The sequence below is a fragment of the Nelumbo nucifera genome, chromosome 6 (assembly GCF_055504915.1).
Source record: "Nelumbo nucifera cultivar China Antique chromosome 6, China Antique-T2T, whole genome shotgun sequence".
NCBI lineage: Eukaryota > Viridiplantae > Streptophyta > Magnoliopsida > Proteales > Nelumbonaceae > Nelumbo > Nelumbo nucifera.
In genome coordinates, this window is record NC_142654.1 from 39,621,858 (window position 1) to 39,637,198 (window position 15,341).

The following is a 15,341-nucleotide window of genomic DNA, read 5'->3' on the forward strand; positions in this document are numbered from 1 at the left end:
GGGGACAGAGATGGAGATAACCTTATCATCGTTAGTAGGGATGGGAACGGGGACAGGGATGGGGAGAGGTATTGATTTCCTTATTATTTTAACAAGGTATTGATCTAGACTATTCTCATCACTCAATGCATTATTTGCTGATTTGATGGAGAAATTTCCACTTGGGCATATACCCAGGTTCTTTTATCCTCTATTTCCATTGCAGGGATATGAATGCTCTTAATTCAATCAATAATTTGCTGGTGGACGTAAGTGGCAAGCTTTGCAAGATCCCACTTTCTTGTAATTCGATCAATAAAATCCTTGATTTTTAAATTCAAATTATTTATTTCTATTTATTATTATCCATTATCTCCATAATTGATTTATTTTCTAAGTAATTATCTTTCTTGAAATTACAGGATTCCCCATTGCCAATATTCCACATTAGGCCTTTCTTAATATGAACTTTTTGTTGGTTAATTTTCTCCAGGTGCATGAGCATGTTCTTGGGGGCTTGCGATCCATGAAGTCTCTATTAACCATTTGAACCAATAAATTCTTTTCATCATTCATTATTCTATAGTCCATTTTCATCAAATTGGCTTGGTTACTTGGGTTAGTTTTCTAATCCCTAATCCTCCACCATTTTTGGCCAAACAAATGTTTCTCTAGCTTGTGAAAGCAAAAGTTTTAGGCCCCGTTTGGTTCGTGGGAATAGGGGTCTGAATCAGAATTGGAATGGACTATTCTGATTCCAACTATTTGGTTGGGCAGAATTGGAATCCCATTCCCATTCGTGCTGGAATGGCATTCCCCATTTAAGGGAATGGCCATTCCTTACCCCTCTGGAATGAAATTCCATTCCTACTTATTCTAATTCCCATTCCCCATTCCTGTCTAAACCAAATAGACTTAGACCATTTCAATTCTAATTCCGAAGGATTCCCATTCCGATTCCAACTATGAACCAAATGGGCCCTTATTGTTTTGCTTTGTTCCCCATAAGAAACTTTTTTGAACCTTGTCCAATTCCTTTGTGGTTTCTTTTGGGATATGAAGCATACTCATATGAAACTGGGCCATATTACCCACTACTGCTTTTAGGAGGGTTATTCTTCCTCCAAGAGATAAAGTTTTACTTTTCCACCCACTTAGCTTGCTTTTAATTTTTTTTTCCCTTCACTCCTAGATCACTTTTTCACCCATCTAGCTTACAAATAGTGACGTCGTGCTCTTCCATGTCGTACTTCATCCCGGATAACTTGGCCTTTAGCTCGGCAATCTCTATCTTCACCTACTCGAACTCCGCCTCCTGTGCCTCATAAAGGCACCGTAGCGTACAAAGGCGATCGACCAAGCTGACGACCTAGCAAGCAGACTACAAAAATAATTAATCATCAGTACAAGTGAAAGAAGCAATCGAACAACCAAAGTAAGCAACTAGAGGAAAAAGGAAAGGACTTATCACCACTATCTGACGAAGAGCCGTGCTTTCTAGAGAACCGCTGGTCAAACCCCCGATCTCCTGCCTGATGATAGGCATCATCAAACCTTGGACAAGCTGCTCAAGGACCCCCTCTGTTTCAAGCCCGTCCCCTGGATGGACACTCCACTACGGCATGTATACATCCATAGAACCCTCTGGTGCACTCCGCAGATGGTCGAATTGAAGCATCATCTCCTCTAGGTCTACCACCACTCCTTCTTTCGGAAGCCTCGGCCTCTTTGTTTGCCAAGGTGTGCACTCCGCCGACCTCGACTGCGGCTCGACGACCCGTGGTCGTGCACCTTGAGTCCTGCCTGACCGTGTCCTCTCTACCGCGACCCTCATACGCGGAGCCATTTCTTTGAAGCTAGCCATTCCAGTACCCGCACAAGTCAACGACAAATCAGTACCATGCAAAGACCTCGAAAGCAAAAAAGACAGTTTAGTATGACCTATAGACCGGACTGGTATCGCTCGGCCATGCCGCTCATCAGCTCGACAAGGATCGACATCGAGAACGACGTGTACTCTATCACGTATATCCTCTCTATTTGCCTAATAGATGCCAACTCCTCCTCGGTTGGCGCATTCACCTTGGTCCTCGGCTTAAGAAGCTCAGTAGGAAACGACCAACCTCTAGGACAGCGCACGAAGTAGAACCTCTCCTTCCAATGCTTTATCGAAGATGGAGCCCTGACAAGCACCTTGTTATGCTGCCAAGCCGAGAAGTAATAGTAGCCCTACTGGTGTTTTTTCAGTTGTAAAAAATAAATGAACATCGATAGAGTGACCTCTAGACTGTGGACTGAGTAGTAACATAAAAGGCTAACCAGGTACCTAAAGGAGTTTGGCATAAAAGGCTAACATCGATAGACTGTGGACACATAACCACCGCGGTAATACCTTCGCTCAAAGGAAACCTCAACCCGGCCATCAGGATATACTCATAGACATAGAGCTTGCCTGGCTGAGCCGAGGTGGCTTGGTCACTAGCACTCGGGCACCTCATCTCATACTCCTCAGGAATATAATACAAGGCCCTAATTCAGGCTAGATCCTCGAGATTTAGACAGCACAAAGTAGACCCAAAGCGGCTGCTGAGCCACAGAGGGACATGAGGCCCCTCCTCACACACTACCTCATCCTCAGCTTCATTAGCCTTGGCCCCCCAGACTACGGCCTCTTCCAGCTCCACGGTCTCAACCTCAAGTCCGTCAACCTTAGCCCCCTAGCCATGAACCTCACGGACCGTGAGCGCAGTAGCCTCTACGAGAGACCCCCGCTCGGACTCGTTACTGAAACTGAAAGAAGAGGAAGAAGAACAAGAAGAGTCAAAGGACGAGGAAGAGGACATCTTACCTTAGTGAAGATTAGCACCGTGGAAAAATAAAGCACCAGCCAAGGACTACTTCTCTCCGAGCTCCATAGAATACTCTCCACAAATGACAGTGAAAATGCTCTACACCCCACTTTTATAGGACTCCCAGCAACCTAGATCAAGGCAGATCAATGGCAATGATTCCACGCCGCCCTCTGACAACTTGGGAAGACAACACGACACCACTGCTCTCCGCACACGCATAGTCTCTGGGAAATGAAACGATGCCCCTACTGATCCGTCTCAAAATGGTACGGGCGTCAAACCGGACGATTCACTCGACTAACTGGCTTCACCTCAAGCCACTCATTCTAGAAAGCGTGCTCAACCGAAATTCAAGTTTCTCAGTTGAGAACCATAGAGCTCTTCCACGCCACATTGTGGCTAAGCACTACACTCCTCAACTTTGGAATTGGGGGAGTGGTGTTTGGTTTATGGTTGAGCTGGCCCCGTGTGCCACGTGATGGCCTCTGTGGCCGTCTTATCTCCTCAGCCACATTGACACCATGTAGGAAGGATAAATGCGACCAAGAAGAGGAATCCCATATGGATAAGAAAGACAACTCCGTCGGGGAAGAGCACTTATCCCAAAGACTTCGGCGGATAACCTCATCCCAACAACCCCGGAAGCCTCATCCGAATTGGACACGGATCTTCATCTATAAATAGGTAATCCCTACTCAAAGTTAGAGACTTTTAACTCTTCAGACTTCATACCATCACTCTGCTTCTACTCGGGCCAGCATTGTTCTCAACAACTCGGCCCGATCACCCATCTCTCTCTCATTACTAACTTGAGCATCGGAGTGCATACCTGGGAAGCAACTCCTCAGGCCTCTGATCCTCTTTCTTGATTTCAGATCTTGATCTTGATGCGTGGCTTCGTCCTTCCACCTCATCTTCACTAGTTGGCAGGACTATATGAATGCGATCTTGATTCAGAATACCTCAGATTGGACAAAATCAGATTGGTACTATCTATAGGAAATGTACAAAAGTCATTCCCAAGTTTTCTCCCGCACAATCAAGAATCATGCCAAGAAACACACTCTTTCCCATAATAAACAAATTGATATATTAACAAGAGTTTCAATATTACACTTCTTTAAAACTTTAAAAATGTTGTCAATCCATCTGCCAAAGGCAATATCTTTTGACTTAGAGTGAGGTCTTAAACCCACTCCTTCCCATAATTGTGTGCACCTTACTTTGTCAAAAAGAGGAAAGCATGCATTATAATTTCCACTTAGAAAATCTACCATAGATAGGTGAATTAATAATATTCCTCTTAAAAGATATTGCTTGTAGAGAGATTGGGTCAAATGGGTCCTAGTGCTTAATTTTTGTTATTATTGTTTCTTACTTGTGTTTGGTTGATAATAGACCTCATTCTTATGGACCTGTTAATCTTTTTTTTTATTTCTTTTAAGTGAGTTTATAAGTTAGCATCCCACTCAGGGGAAAAACTATAATTATCTCTAATTAAGTGAGATTAATAAAAATATTAGAAAGTAAGGAAAGGAGATATTGAATTCCTTCCTCCTTCTCCATCTTCTTCTTGCTATATTCTTCTTATTTTGCTTCTACATTCTCTTCTTTTCTTGCTGAAATCTAATATTATTTTCAGATTTATTGGATTGAATCACATCTTCGTATCAAATCACCTCTTCCTTTTCTTTCTTTCTTTTGTTTTTTTTTCTTTTTTTTTTTCTCATACACCCTTCAATTTAGAAGAGTGTATAGAGAGATGAATCACTTATTGTTTTGAGAACATTTGTACCTAGTTGGTGGAGGGTTTGAGAGACAAAATTCTGGTTATATATTGCCAAGAAAATGAGGTTGTTGATTTTTTGCCCAAAACCCTAGTTGATTAGAGAGTTTACAATTACATGTTAAGGAGACAGATTGAGTGCGGTGCTCAAAGTTTGGGAAGTATCATTTGATTCCTAAAAGTAGGTGGTTGAAGTTGGAAAGAGTTTGGAAAGCTTTGCAGGAGCGGTTACTCTTCCCCTTTTTTTTCTCTTAGGTAGCTAGGTGTAGTGAAATCGTAATTTTGGGACATACATGTATTGGACTGACCTCAATTAGGTCCATAGAAACTAAAAACCTTGTTTTGAATTTTTGTTTAGTCAATGGAGCAATCTGGAAGTGATATGAAATAGATTCTAGTGTTCATCCTTGGTTCAATAGATTCTGATGGTGTGCAATCCGGCCGGTCCTAGCTGTCAATGACCTTGCCTCTGACTGGAGCAACAGGGGGGCCTAAAACGGAGAAGAAAGTGGAGAATCTCCGGGGAGGAACCCGGTGAGATCTCCGAAGCTCAAGTTAGTATTCTCTCAAAGGCAAGATAAAACCAGATGGTGCAAAGTTCACATACCTTGTCCTCGGGGGGTAGAGAGCCTTTTATAACCACTTCGCGCACTCACTCCTAGGCTTCTGTCAGGTCGGGTATGATTACTTCTGTGCTTCTGCCAGTTCGGGTGTCATCACCTCTGCTGGGATAGAACCGCCACTGCTCTTTGTCGGAGCCGTCTCTGTAACTGGAGATGGCGGTGGTAGGTGGCGGTGGCAGGTGGCCATTGGAGTGCGGCTATCAAGCGTCAGATCCCAAGTCAGTCAGGTGCGCCGCCCTTGGATACGGACCCCTTCGGTGTCAGGTACGGTGTGGTTCGTTCAGTTCGGTGTCCTAGAGGCGAAGTGCTGGAGTGGTGTGCGATGTGAAGTCTTGAGTTCGGACAGAGGTGTGGCCCGAACTGCCATGGGGCAAGCCAGTTCGGGTTGTTACCCTTTGTGTTCGTAAGGCTCGGGGCCTAAGGCGGACTCCTTACTGGGAGTTTGGGCTCCTTACTGGGAGTTCGGACCGCTGGTTCCTCCTTTCGGAGCTCACGTCTTGGCGAGCTGTTGTGCCGAGCTTCTGCCTTTGCCACGTGTTGAGTGGTTACGAGGTCGAGCCAAATCTTTCTTCATCAATTGCCCCCACTCCTCGTGCTAAGGGCCTTGCCCTGGCACGGGGAGTTCGCGAGGTGGCGGGTGGATTTGTCCCATACTTCGAATTGGTTGACTAATAGCGCAAGGTGCGTCGTTAGGATTCTTATGGGTTTCTCGAGCACCCAAAAGACGGGAAACGTGCCGATCTGTCTACAAATGCTGATAGACGCATGCCTTATTTCAAAATTCAAAAAGCGCGCCACTGGGAGACATGACAGCGCGCGCTTTATTTCAAAATTCAAAAAGCGCGCCGCCGGGAGACGCGACATCGGGCGTCTTTTCAAATTTGAAAACGTGCCATTGCCGCCTTTAATGTGAGGAGACGTGCGCTTTCAGTTTCGAGAGACATGTGACCAGTCACGTCTCGGTCTCAGGAGACGTGCGGTCAGTGCGACTACAGGCCGTCAGATTGGCTTTGATCTGAGCCGTTGATTCTTGGTTACTATGGGTATATATAGTGGGGGACCCCAGTCGCTTTGTCACTTCTGCATTTTGCTTCTTGAGCTCGCATCCAAGTTTCAGCTCGCGTCCAAGCCTTTAGTTCGCATTTAAGGTTTTTAGCTCGTGTTCAAGTTCCCGTAGTCCGTTCAAGCCTTTTTCCGGGTGAGTACTTTCCTGGAATCCATCTTCTCCTCCCGATGTCTAGCTCGGATAGCTCAGACGGTTCTTCAAGGGGGTCAGATGCAGGTTCTACGAACCGAGTTGCATTCCCCGATGGTCCTAGCGAACCGGAGGTAGAGCTCGAGGAAGAGTTCGAACCCGTAGGCCGAGTCACCTCGGGTAGTTTGGCGTCCACCTCTCGTTGAGGTTGGATATTAGACAAGTTTGGGCCCTCGACCATGACGCCTGAGGGACTTCAATCCCTTATTACCCATTACAACTTGCCTGGGGAGTACGCCTACTTCATACCTTCGGGCAATTTCCCTTGGGAACACGGTCCTGAAGAGATCGTGATATTCCGGGAGCAGCTCGCTGCGGGGTTGCGCCTGCCTTTCCACCCCCTCCTTGTCGAGGTCATGAACCACTTCGGCGTTACTGTCGGCCAGCTTCACCCGAACTCCATTCGTAACTTGGTGGGGACAATCTCCCTATTTTGCAAACAGGGTTTTCCTTTAGACTTGGAGATCTTCTCTTCCATTTTAATGCTTAAGAAGCAAGCGGGTCCCCTTCCCGAGCGTAGGCGGGCGTATTACTTGTCTCCTCGCCCGGGTTTTAAGCTTTTACATGAACTTTCCAACAAGGTCCCGGCGTGGAAGTGGGACTACTTCGGGGTGCGAAGTGTATTGGGGTGGCCGTTTCAAACCGGGTGGGGGATGGCCGCCCCTGACTCCAGTGTTACGCTTGATAAAGAGACGGCGAAGGGCCTCCGGTAATGGGCACGACTTGGGCTAAAATGCCATCATTATCTGTCGGAGGCCAAGCTCATTGAGGCCAGTTTGAGTTCGGGTAGGTTTCTTACTCAGGTTTGTCTTTTGTTTTGCTTTGTTCTTTCGTTTTTTCCTAATGTCGAGCTCATCTTGCAGGTGTGATGGACTTAGAGAGGACTCGTGGTGGGCACCTGTTTCACGGCATGAAGAGGAGGAAGCGAGTCGCCAAGCGAACTCGTGCCGAGCTGCCCCGAGACGCGGAGCTCGAAGTACCAGACTACCCGTCTGTGGATCCGCTCAGGGAGCCTGAGATGACCCCTCCAGTCCATGAAGCGGTAGGGGCCCCTTATGCCGAGGCTACTTACACGGGGGCTCCTGCTTACTCTGAGTCCGCTTACACGCGAGCTGGGCCCTCAGGCTCGGGGGCCCAAGGCGAGTTTAGGAGCGTGTTGTCACCAAACCACGCTCTACAGAAGAGTAGGGAGGCCATTTATCCTAAGGAGGTCGCGGCATGGTCCGAGCTTCCTTTGAACCAAATAACTTGTCATGCTGCCACTCATGCCATGGTGGTAAGTCAGATTTCTTGTCGGGCTCTTTGCTTTTATCCTTTTTGCTGTCGTTCTTTTAATCATTTTGTTCTTCCCTTTTGGTAGGTGAATTCTTCTATCCATGCCTTGGCGGCCCAGGTGGAAAGGAGCTCGAGGCAGGCGCGAGTTGCCGAAGAGGCTTTTCGTGCTGCTGAGGCGGTTGCTCGCGCTGCACAGGCCAGGCAGGCGAGGTCTCAGAGAGATGCTGAGGCCATGGGAGTTGTGGTGAAGCATATGGCAGACCTGAGGCTGGATTTGCAGCATCAGGTTGAATATCTTCAAGAGGATATTCGGGAGAGGACACAGATCTTTTCTCAAGGCATTGAGGACGCCAAGAAGAAGGCCGTCGATGAGTACATTGCCTCGCCATGCTTTAATGAACTGATGGTGAACTCGTACAGAAAGGGCTTTAAACTAAGCCGATGGATGATCCGGAATACATACCCCGAGCTTAATATTAGTGCGATATCCACTTCGCGCATTACTCAGGTGATGGCCGACGCCGCTGATGGTGAGCTGGATTCCGAGGGCGAGGCAAGACCTTCGGGTGTTGTTGAAGTGCCTTCTGATGAAGAATAAGTACCTTTGGGCCTGTGAGCTCGATATGTATTTTTTTTTGTTCGAAATGTACACCCATATTTTGAAATGGAACGACTTTCTTTTGGTTAAGTGTTGGTTGTTTTTTCTCCTGAACTGACCATATGCCCGACCTGTTTCTTGCCCAGGTTACTGCACTCGCGCGGCCTGTTTTGGTGTTAATACTTAGTCTCTGAGATGCCGATGTCCATATTAGTTCGTTGTCTCCACTTCGCATGAGCCTTTGGTTGACACTTTTCTTTGCTTGCCTATGCCAAGGTTTCTTCGTTAGCTCGGCATCCTAGCCCTTAGGCTCTGGTAGCGATTTTGTCCACTTTGCTTGGTGGTCTATAGGTAGTATCGCCTTAAGTTGACGATGTTCCACGCTCAGGGTACTTGTTTGCCCTCTAAGGTTTCGAGCTCGTATGCCCCCCCGAGCACTCTCTTTACTCTATAGGGCCCTTTCCAATTTGGTCCAAGTTTGCCCACGCTGGGTTTGGGTACCATGATCTTACGGAGAACCAAGTCGCCGACGCGGAAGCTCCGCTTCTTTACTCTGGCATTGCAGTACCGAGCTACTTTTTGCTGGTAGGCTGCTGTCCAGATGTGCGCGAGGTCCCTTACCTCATGCAGTAGGTCGAGGTTGGTACGTAACTTGTCTCCGTTTGTCTGATCGTCATATGCTTCTAGTCGCAGTGTAGGTATTTTGATCTCCACCGGGATTACCGCTTCAGTGCCGTAGGTGAGGTTAAAGGGGGTCTCTCCCATGGCGGTTTTTTTCGTAGTTCGGTGAGCCCATAGAACACTTGGTAGCTCGTCCGCCCACAACCCTTTAGCTCGGTCTAGTCATGCTTTTAGTCCGCGGAGGATGGCTTTGTTCATTACTTCTGTCTGACCGTTTGCCTGCGGGTGCCGACCGATGTGAAGTTCTGACAAATTCCCATATCTCAGCACCATTCTTGGAACTTGATATCCTCGAACTGCTTGCCGTTGTCAGAGATCAGTACCCGAGGTAGCCCGAAGCGACATACTATCTTCTTCCAAAAGAAGTTCTATATGTTTCGGGCTGTAACTATTGCTAGAGGTTCAGTTTCTATCCACTTTGTGAAGTAATCTACCGCCACCACTAGGAACTTTCTCCCACCTGTTGTTGGTGGGAATGGCCCCAAGAGGTCGATGCCCCATTGCGCAAAGGGCCATGGACTAGTGAGGTAGTTGAGGTCGGCAGCAGGCTGATGGTGGATATTGGCATGCTTCTGACACTTGTCGCATTTTCTAATGAGCTCGACGGCCTCCGCCTTCATCGTTGGCCAGTAGTACCCTTGTCGAAGTGCCTTTTGAGCGAGGGCCTTGCCTCCCAAGTGTCCGTCGCATAGACCTTCGTGAGTGTCACAGAGTACGAGCTCAGCTTCGGTAGGTCGCAAGCAGTGCAGGTAGGGCTGCGTGTAGGACCATCGGTACAGCCGTTCATCTATTATGTCGTATTTGGCTGCCTGGCGCTGCACTCTCTTGGCTGCATTGTGGTCCGCAGGGAGGGTTCCATCTAGCAAGAAGCTCGCGAGTGGGTCGATCCAGCTCGGCTCTGCTTCAAGGACGGGAGCGACCTACTCTGCCCCACCGAGAATGCTAGGCCGAGGTAAGTCCTCTATGTACACGGTTCTCATGGTGTTGTGACTCGTGCTGGCTAGCCAGGACAGGGCGTCGGCCTCAGTGTTCTCTGACCTCAGTATTTGCCTGATGAAGTGTGACTGGAAGTTGAGCAGAGCCTCCTTTACTTTTGCCAAGTATGCGATCATAGTTAGCTCGCGTGCTTCGTATTCGCCCATAACTTGGTTGACTACAAGCTGGAAATCGCTGCAAATAACTATGTGTTTTGTCCTTACTTTTTGCGCTAGGTTCAGTCCGGCTATCAGTGCCTCATACTCCGCCTCGTTGTTGGATGCCGCGAACTCAAAGCGTAGTGCATATTCCAATTTCGTGCCACCTGGGCCGTGTAGTACTATTCCAGCCCCACTGCCCTGTTGGTTCGAGGAGCCATCTACGTGAAGGATCCAGGGCTCCTCATCCCAGTTCGCGTTTGTCCTAACTAGGAGAGATGCTACACTGGCTGCTACTTCACGGGATTCATACTCTATTGGCTTGGGAGCTTCGCGCTCACCCGAACTGAGGATCTTGGGCTCAACCGGCCTGGGGACCTCAAGGCTGAACGTGCACTCAGCGATAAAATCTGCTAAGGCTTGGGCCTTAATAGCAGTTCGTGGCTTATACTGGAGGTCGTACTCGCTGAGTTCGATGGCCCACTTCGTCAGCTGACCGAAAACCTCGGGCTTGAGTAAGACTTGCCTCAGAGGTTTGTCAGTCAAGACGATGACAGTGTGAGCCTGGAAATATGGGCGGAGTTTCCGAGCTGCTATCACCAGTGCGTATGCTAGCTTTTCTATATGCGAGTACCTTGTCTCTGCTCCCTACAAAATTTTACTAACATAATAGATGGGTCGTTGGACCCGATCTACTTCTTTTATTAGTATCGAACTGACCACCTCGTCGCTTGCCGAGAGGTACAGTTCCAAGACCTCACCTTTCTTGGGCCGAGCTAAGATCGGCACACTAACGAGGTAGTTTTTTAGCTCATCGAATGCGAGCTGGCAGTCTCGGGTCCATTCGAACCCCTTGCCTTTGATTGCTTTGAAGAAAGGCAGGCAGCGGTCTGCTGATTTGGACATGAAGCGGCTCAGAGCGACTATGCGGCCGTTTAGCCTCTGAACCTCTTTTACTTTTCTGGGTGGTCTCATATCTAGGATGGCCTTTATCTTGTCTGAGTTGGCCTCAATACCGCGCCAGTTGACAATGTACCCTAGGAACTTACCTGAGGTGACACCGAAGACACACTTGTTTGGGTTCAGTTTCATGCTAAATTGACGCAGAATTTGGAAGACAGAATCTAAGTCTTATATTAATTCCTGTGAAAACTGTGTCTTGACGACCATGTCGTCTACATAACATTCTATTTCCGTGCCAATTAAGGGCCGAAACAGCCTATTTACAAGTCTTTGGAAGGTCGCCCCAGCATTTTTCAATCCGAAGGGCATGACCTTGTAGCAGTACAGGCCGAACTCGATTATGAAGCTGGTTTTTTCCTCATCGGACTGGTCCATCCTGATTTGGTTGTAGCCCGAGTAGGCTTCCAAGAAGCTTAGCAACTCATGTCCCGAGGTCACGTCCACTAGGCGGTCAATTCTGGGGAGGGGGAAGCAATCTTTCGGGCAAGCTCGATTCAGGTCGGTGTAGTCGACGCACATGTGCCACTTGCTGTTTGCCTTTTTCACCAGCACCGGGTTGGCTACCCAGCTCAGGTAATGAACTTCCCTTATGAAGTTTGTTGCGAGGAGCTTTTCGACCTCCTCGTCGACCACCCTCCAGCGCTCTGGGGCTAAGTTGCGCTTCTTCTGTCTAATGGGTCTGACTACAGGGTCAGTATTAAGTAGACCTGTTCATGGGCCGGGTGACCCGACGGGCTGGCCCGGCCCGGCCCGACCCCCGGACGGGCTTGAACAGGCTTTTTGGCCCGCGGGCTTAACCTCGGGCCAAAAAGCCCAACTCGCATAAAATTCGAGCCGTGCTCGGGCTTTGCCAAAATAGCCCGGCCCGAGCCCGGCCCGGCCTAACCTATAGTTAAACCTAAGTAAACCCGGCCCGACCTATAGTTAAACCTAAGTAAAAACCCTATGTGATGTCTATTTGAATAATTTTTTTTGATTTGAGGCCATTGATTCACTTGAAGGCCCATTGTTCATTTAAATAGGGGAAAAAACATTTAAATTAAAATAGAAAATGTCAGAAAATTTTGAATTTCTTTCATTAGGTCGAGCTTTGGGCTCGGGCTCGGGCTTCGGGCTTTTTATCAGGGCCGGGCTCGAGCCCAAGTTGTAGGCCCGTTGGTCGGGCCGAGCTCGTGCTCGGGCCTAATAGTTTTCTGTTAATAAAGAGTCAAAGCCCGACCCGAGCCCAGCCCAGCCCGACCCATGAACAGGTCTAGTATTAAGTTTGTGAGTTATAAGGCCGGGGTCAATACCGGGCATATCGGCCGCGGACCATTCAAAAATATCTAAATTTTGAAGTAAAAAACTTACCAGTTCGGTTCGTAGAGGTTCCTTGACGGAAGCACCGATCTATAGCGTGCGAGCTGGGTCTGTAGCCGAAGTCGGGATTGCGACCGTTTCCTCTGTGGGCGAAGCTCATTCCTTGCCTTGCTCCGTAGGCCGCTCTTGTTCAAGGTCATCGACCACCTTGGTTTTTCCCTTCAGGGCGGCAACATAACACTTGTGGGACTCAAGCTGGCCGCCCCGCGCTACCCCCACACCGAAGTCTGTAGGGAACTTCATTGCCAAATAGTAGGTGGAGACCACTGTCCGCAGGATATGCGTAATTGGCCGCCCTATTATGGCATTGTGAGGGGAGGGGGTCGCGACCACCAGGAAATCGTGGTTGAGTCTGACCGCATAAGGCCATGTGCTGACTTCCACAGGTACTGTTATTTTCCCGAGGGGCCTGACTTCCTCTTCGCTGAAGCCCACTAGAGGAGTGTTTGCGGGTTTTAGCTCGCTTCTCTGCAACTGTAGCTGGTCAAATGCTGACTTGAAGAGGATGTCTGCCGAGCTGCCCGAATCCACGAGTACGCGCCTGACCTCGAAGTCGTTGATCCTTAGTTTTATGACAAGTGTGTCATCGTGAGGGTAGTGGACCCCTCGCGCATCGTCTTCCGTGAAGAAGATCGGTTCTTCAGTCTTCGGCCTCTTTGGAGGGTTTTGTTCTTCTCGGGCTGCTTCGCGAACTGACGTCCGGGCTGCTGCCGAAGTACACCCTGCTACCACTGAACCTCCCACTATCACATGGATGGTTCCTCGAACTGGTCTCTCTTCCGGAGGCTATCGTTGCAACGGTTCGGTTGGCCTGCTGCTAGATTCGGGGGCATCCTTTCCGTGCTCCTCTTACCAACCTGCCTTATTGTTATTATTATTATTATGCTGTACAAAATTTCTCAAGTATCCGCGACGGATGAGTCCCTCTATCACGTCCCGGAGATTATTACACTGTTCGGTACTATGACCGTGATCTCTATGGAAACTACAGTACAAATTTTTATTTCTCTTGTTTGGATTCCCCTTTAGGCGAGGTGGCCACTTTACGTATGGGGCATCTTTGATCGTCATCAAGATCTCGGTCCGCCTCATGTTTAACGGTGTGTAATCCGTCCGAACTACTGAGGGAGCTCGGAACGGCTGGCTCGGCTTCGGCTCCCGGGCCAAGTTTTTTCTGTCGACTGGGTTGGAGGGCTCGCCTTCCCTCTTCCTTTTCTCGATCTCGCTTTCAGTCCTTTGGTTGATCTCTTCCTCTGTTCTCATGAACTTATCCACGAGCTTGAGGAACTCAACCACGGTTGCGGGCTGGTTAGCTACCATGTGCCATTTGAACTCCTTGTGTGTTACTCCTCTCTTGGCCGCCGCGAGCTGCACTGCGGGGTCCAATCGCGGTATCTGCAAGCACGCTTCATTGAACCACTTGATGTAGCCTCGGATGGATTCTCCTTCTCTCTGGACTACTCCAAAGATGCTTTCCTCGGTTCTAGGGCACCGCTTGCTGGTGACAAAGTGTGTAGTGAAGACCTGCACGAACTGGGCCCAGCATCTTATTGACCCGGGGGCCAGGTTCCTGTACCAAGTGCGGGCTACCCCCCTGAAAGTGGTGGTGAAGGCCACGCACATGCACGATTCACTGGCCCTAGCGAGGTGCATTTGGGACTAGAAAGCATCGACGTGGTCGTTGGGGTCAAAGGACCCATCATACTTGTCCAAAGGTGGGAGCTTGAAGTCTCTGGGCATGGGGACTGCAGGAGTTCTGATGCGAGGGGGGAAGGAACTGAGAGAATTGGGGCAGCTTTTACCTCGTCCGAGCTCATCTCTTCTTTACCTCTGAGCTCGGGCAGGACACGGGTGGTAGTTCGGCAACTTCGCCGGTGCCTTCGTTGCTGAGTGGGCTTGGTGCTGGCGTTGCTGGCCTCTGTGTTGCCGAGCTCGATGGGCCCAGGCTTAGTAGTCTGCCGCCAGGACGCTGAACCGATTCTCTGTCAGCGGGAGCTCAGACTTGGAGTGTCGAGATATTGACTTGGCAGGCGAGGTGCCCGACCCGCCGGCGAGCTGCGAGGCGGGGGTGATCTTTCTTTCCCCTCAGCCCAGGGATGAGGCCTAGCTCTTGTGGGGGTTCTAAGGTTGGGAGGCCTCTCCTCGGTGACGGCGTCCACCCTGAGGGGAGGAATTAACCGGCTTTGGAGTAGGGTGCCGAAGTGGAAGCATTGGTTGGTTCAGAGGCAGTTGGGGGAACTGCTGCAGATAGTGATATTGGGAGATGTGGTGCAGTACTTGGTGCTGCTGGAGCTGATGTTGCTGGAATTGTTGCATTTGGGCTTGCATTGCCCGCATGCATTGCATCAGGTTGTCCAACTGGTTCTGGCTAGTCGCCAGGGGGACAACAATTGGTTTAGTAAAGGTTGTTTCAACAGGGAGAGGAAAGGGGACGTTCATGGCAGGAAGGTTTATGGGTGCCACTGTTTGTGGTGCATTCAAGTTGGGGATCCCATCCACCGGAAGGGGGATGGTGAACTGTCCGATGCACACCATGGGGACTTGATGTTGTTCCCCGGTGGTGTTCACCTCCATGCCATGTCCGACATTACTGGAAGAAGCCATGAGTGTTGGGGTTTTTGGAAAAAGGAGGTTATGAGAGTTTTAGAGGGAGGCTTTTAGAAGCGTATCCCACAGACGGCGCCAATTGATGGTGCGCAATCCGGCCGGTCCTAGCTGTCAACGACCTTGCCTCTGACTGGAGCAACAGGGGGGCCTGAAATAGAGAAGAAAGTGGGGAATCTCCGGGGAAGAACCCGGTGAGATCACTCCGAAGCTCAAGTTAGTATTCTCTCAAA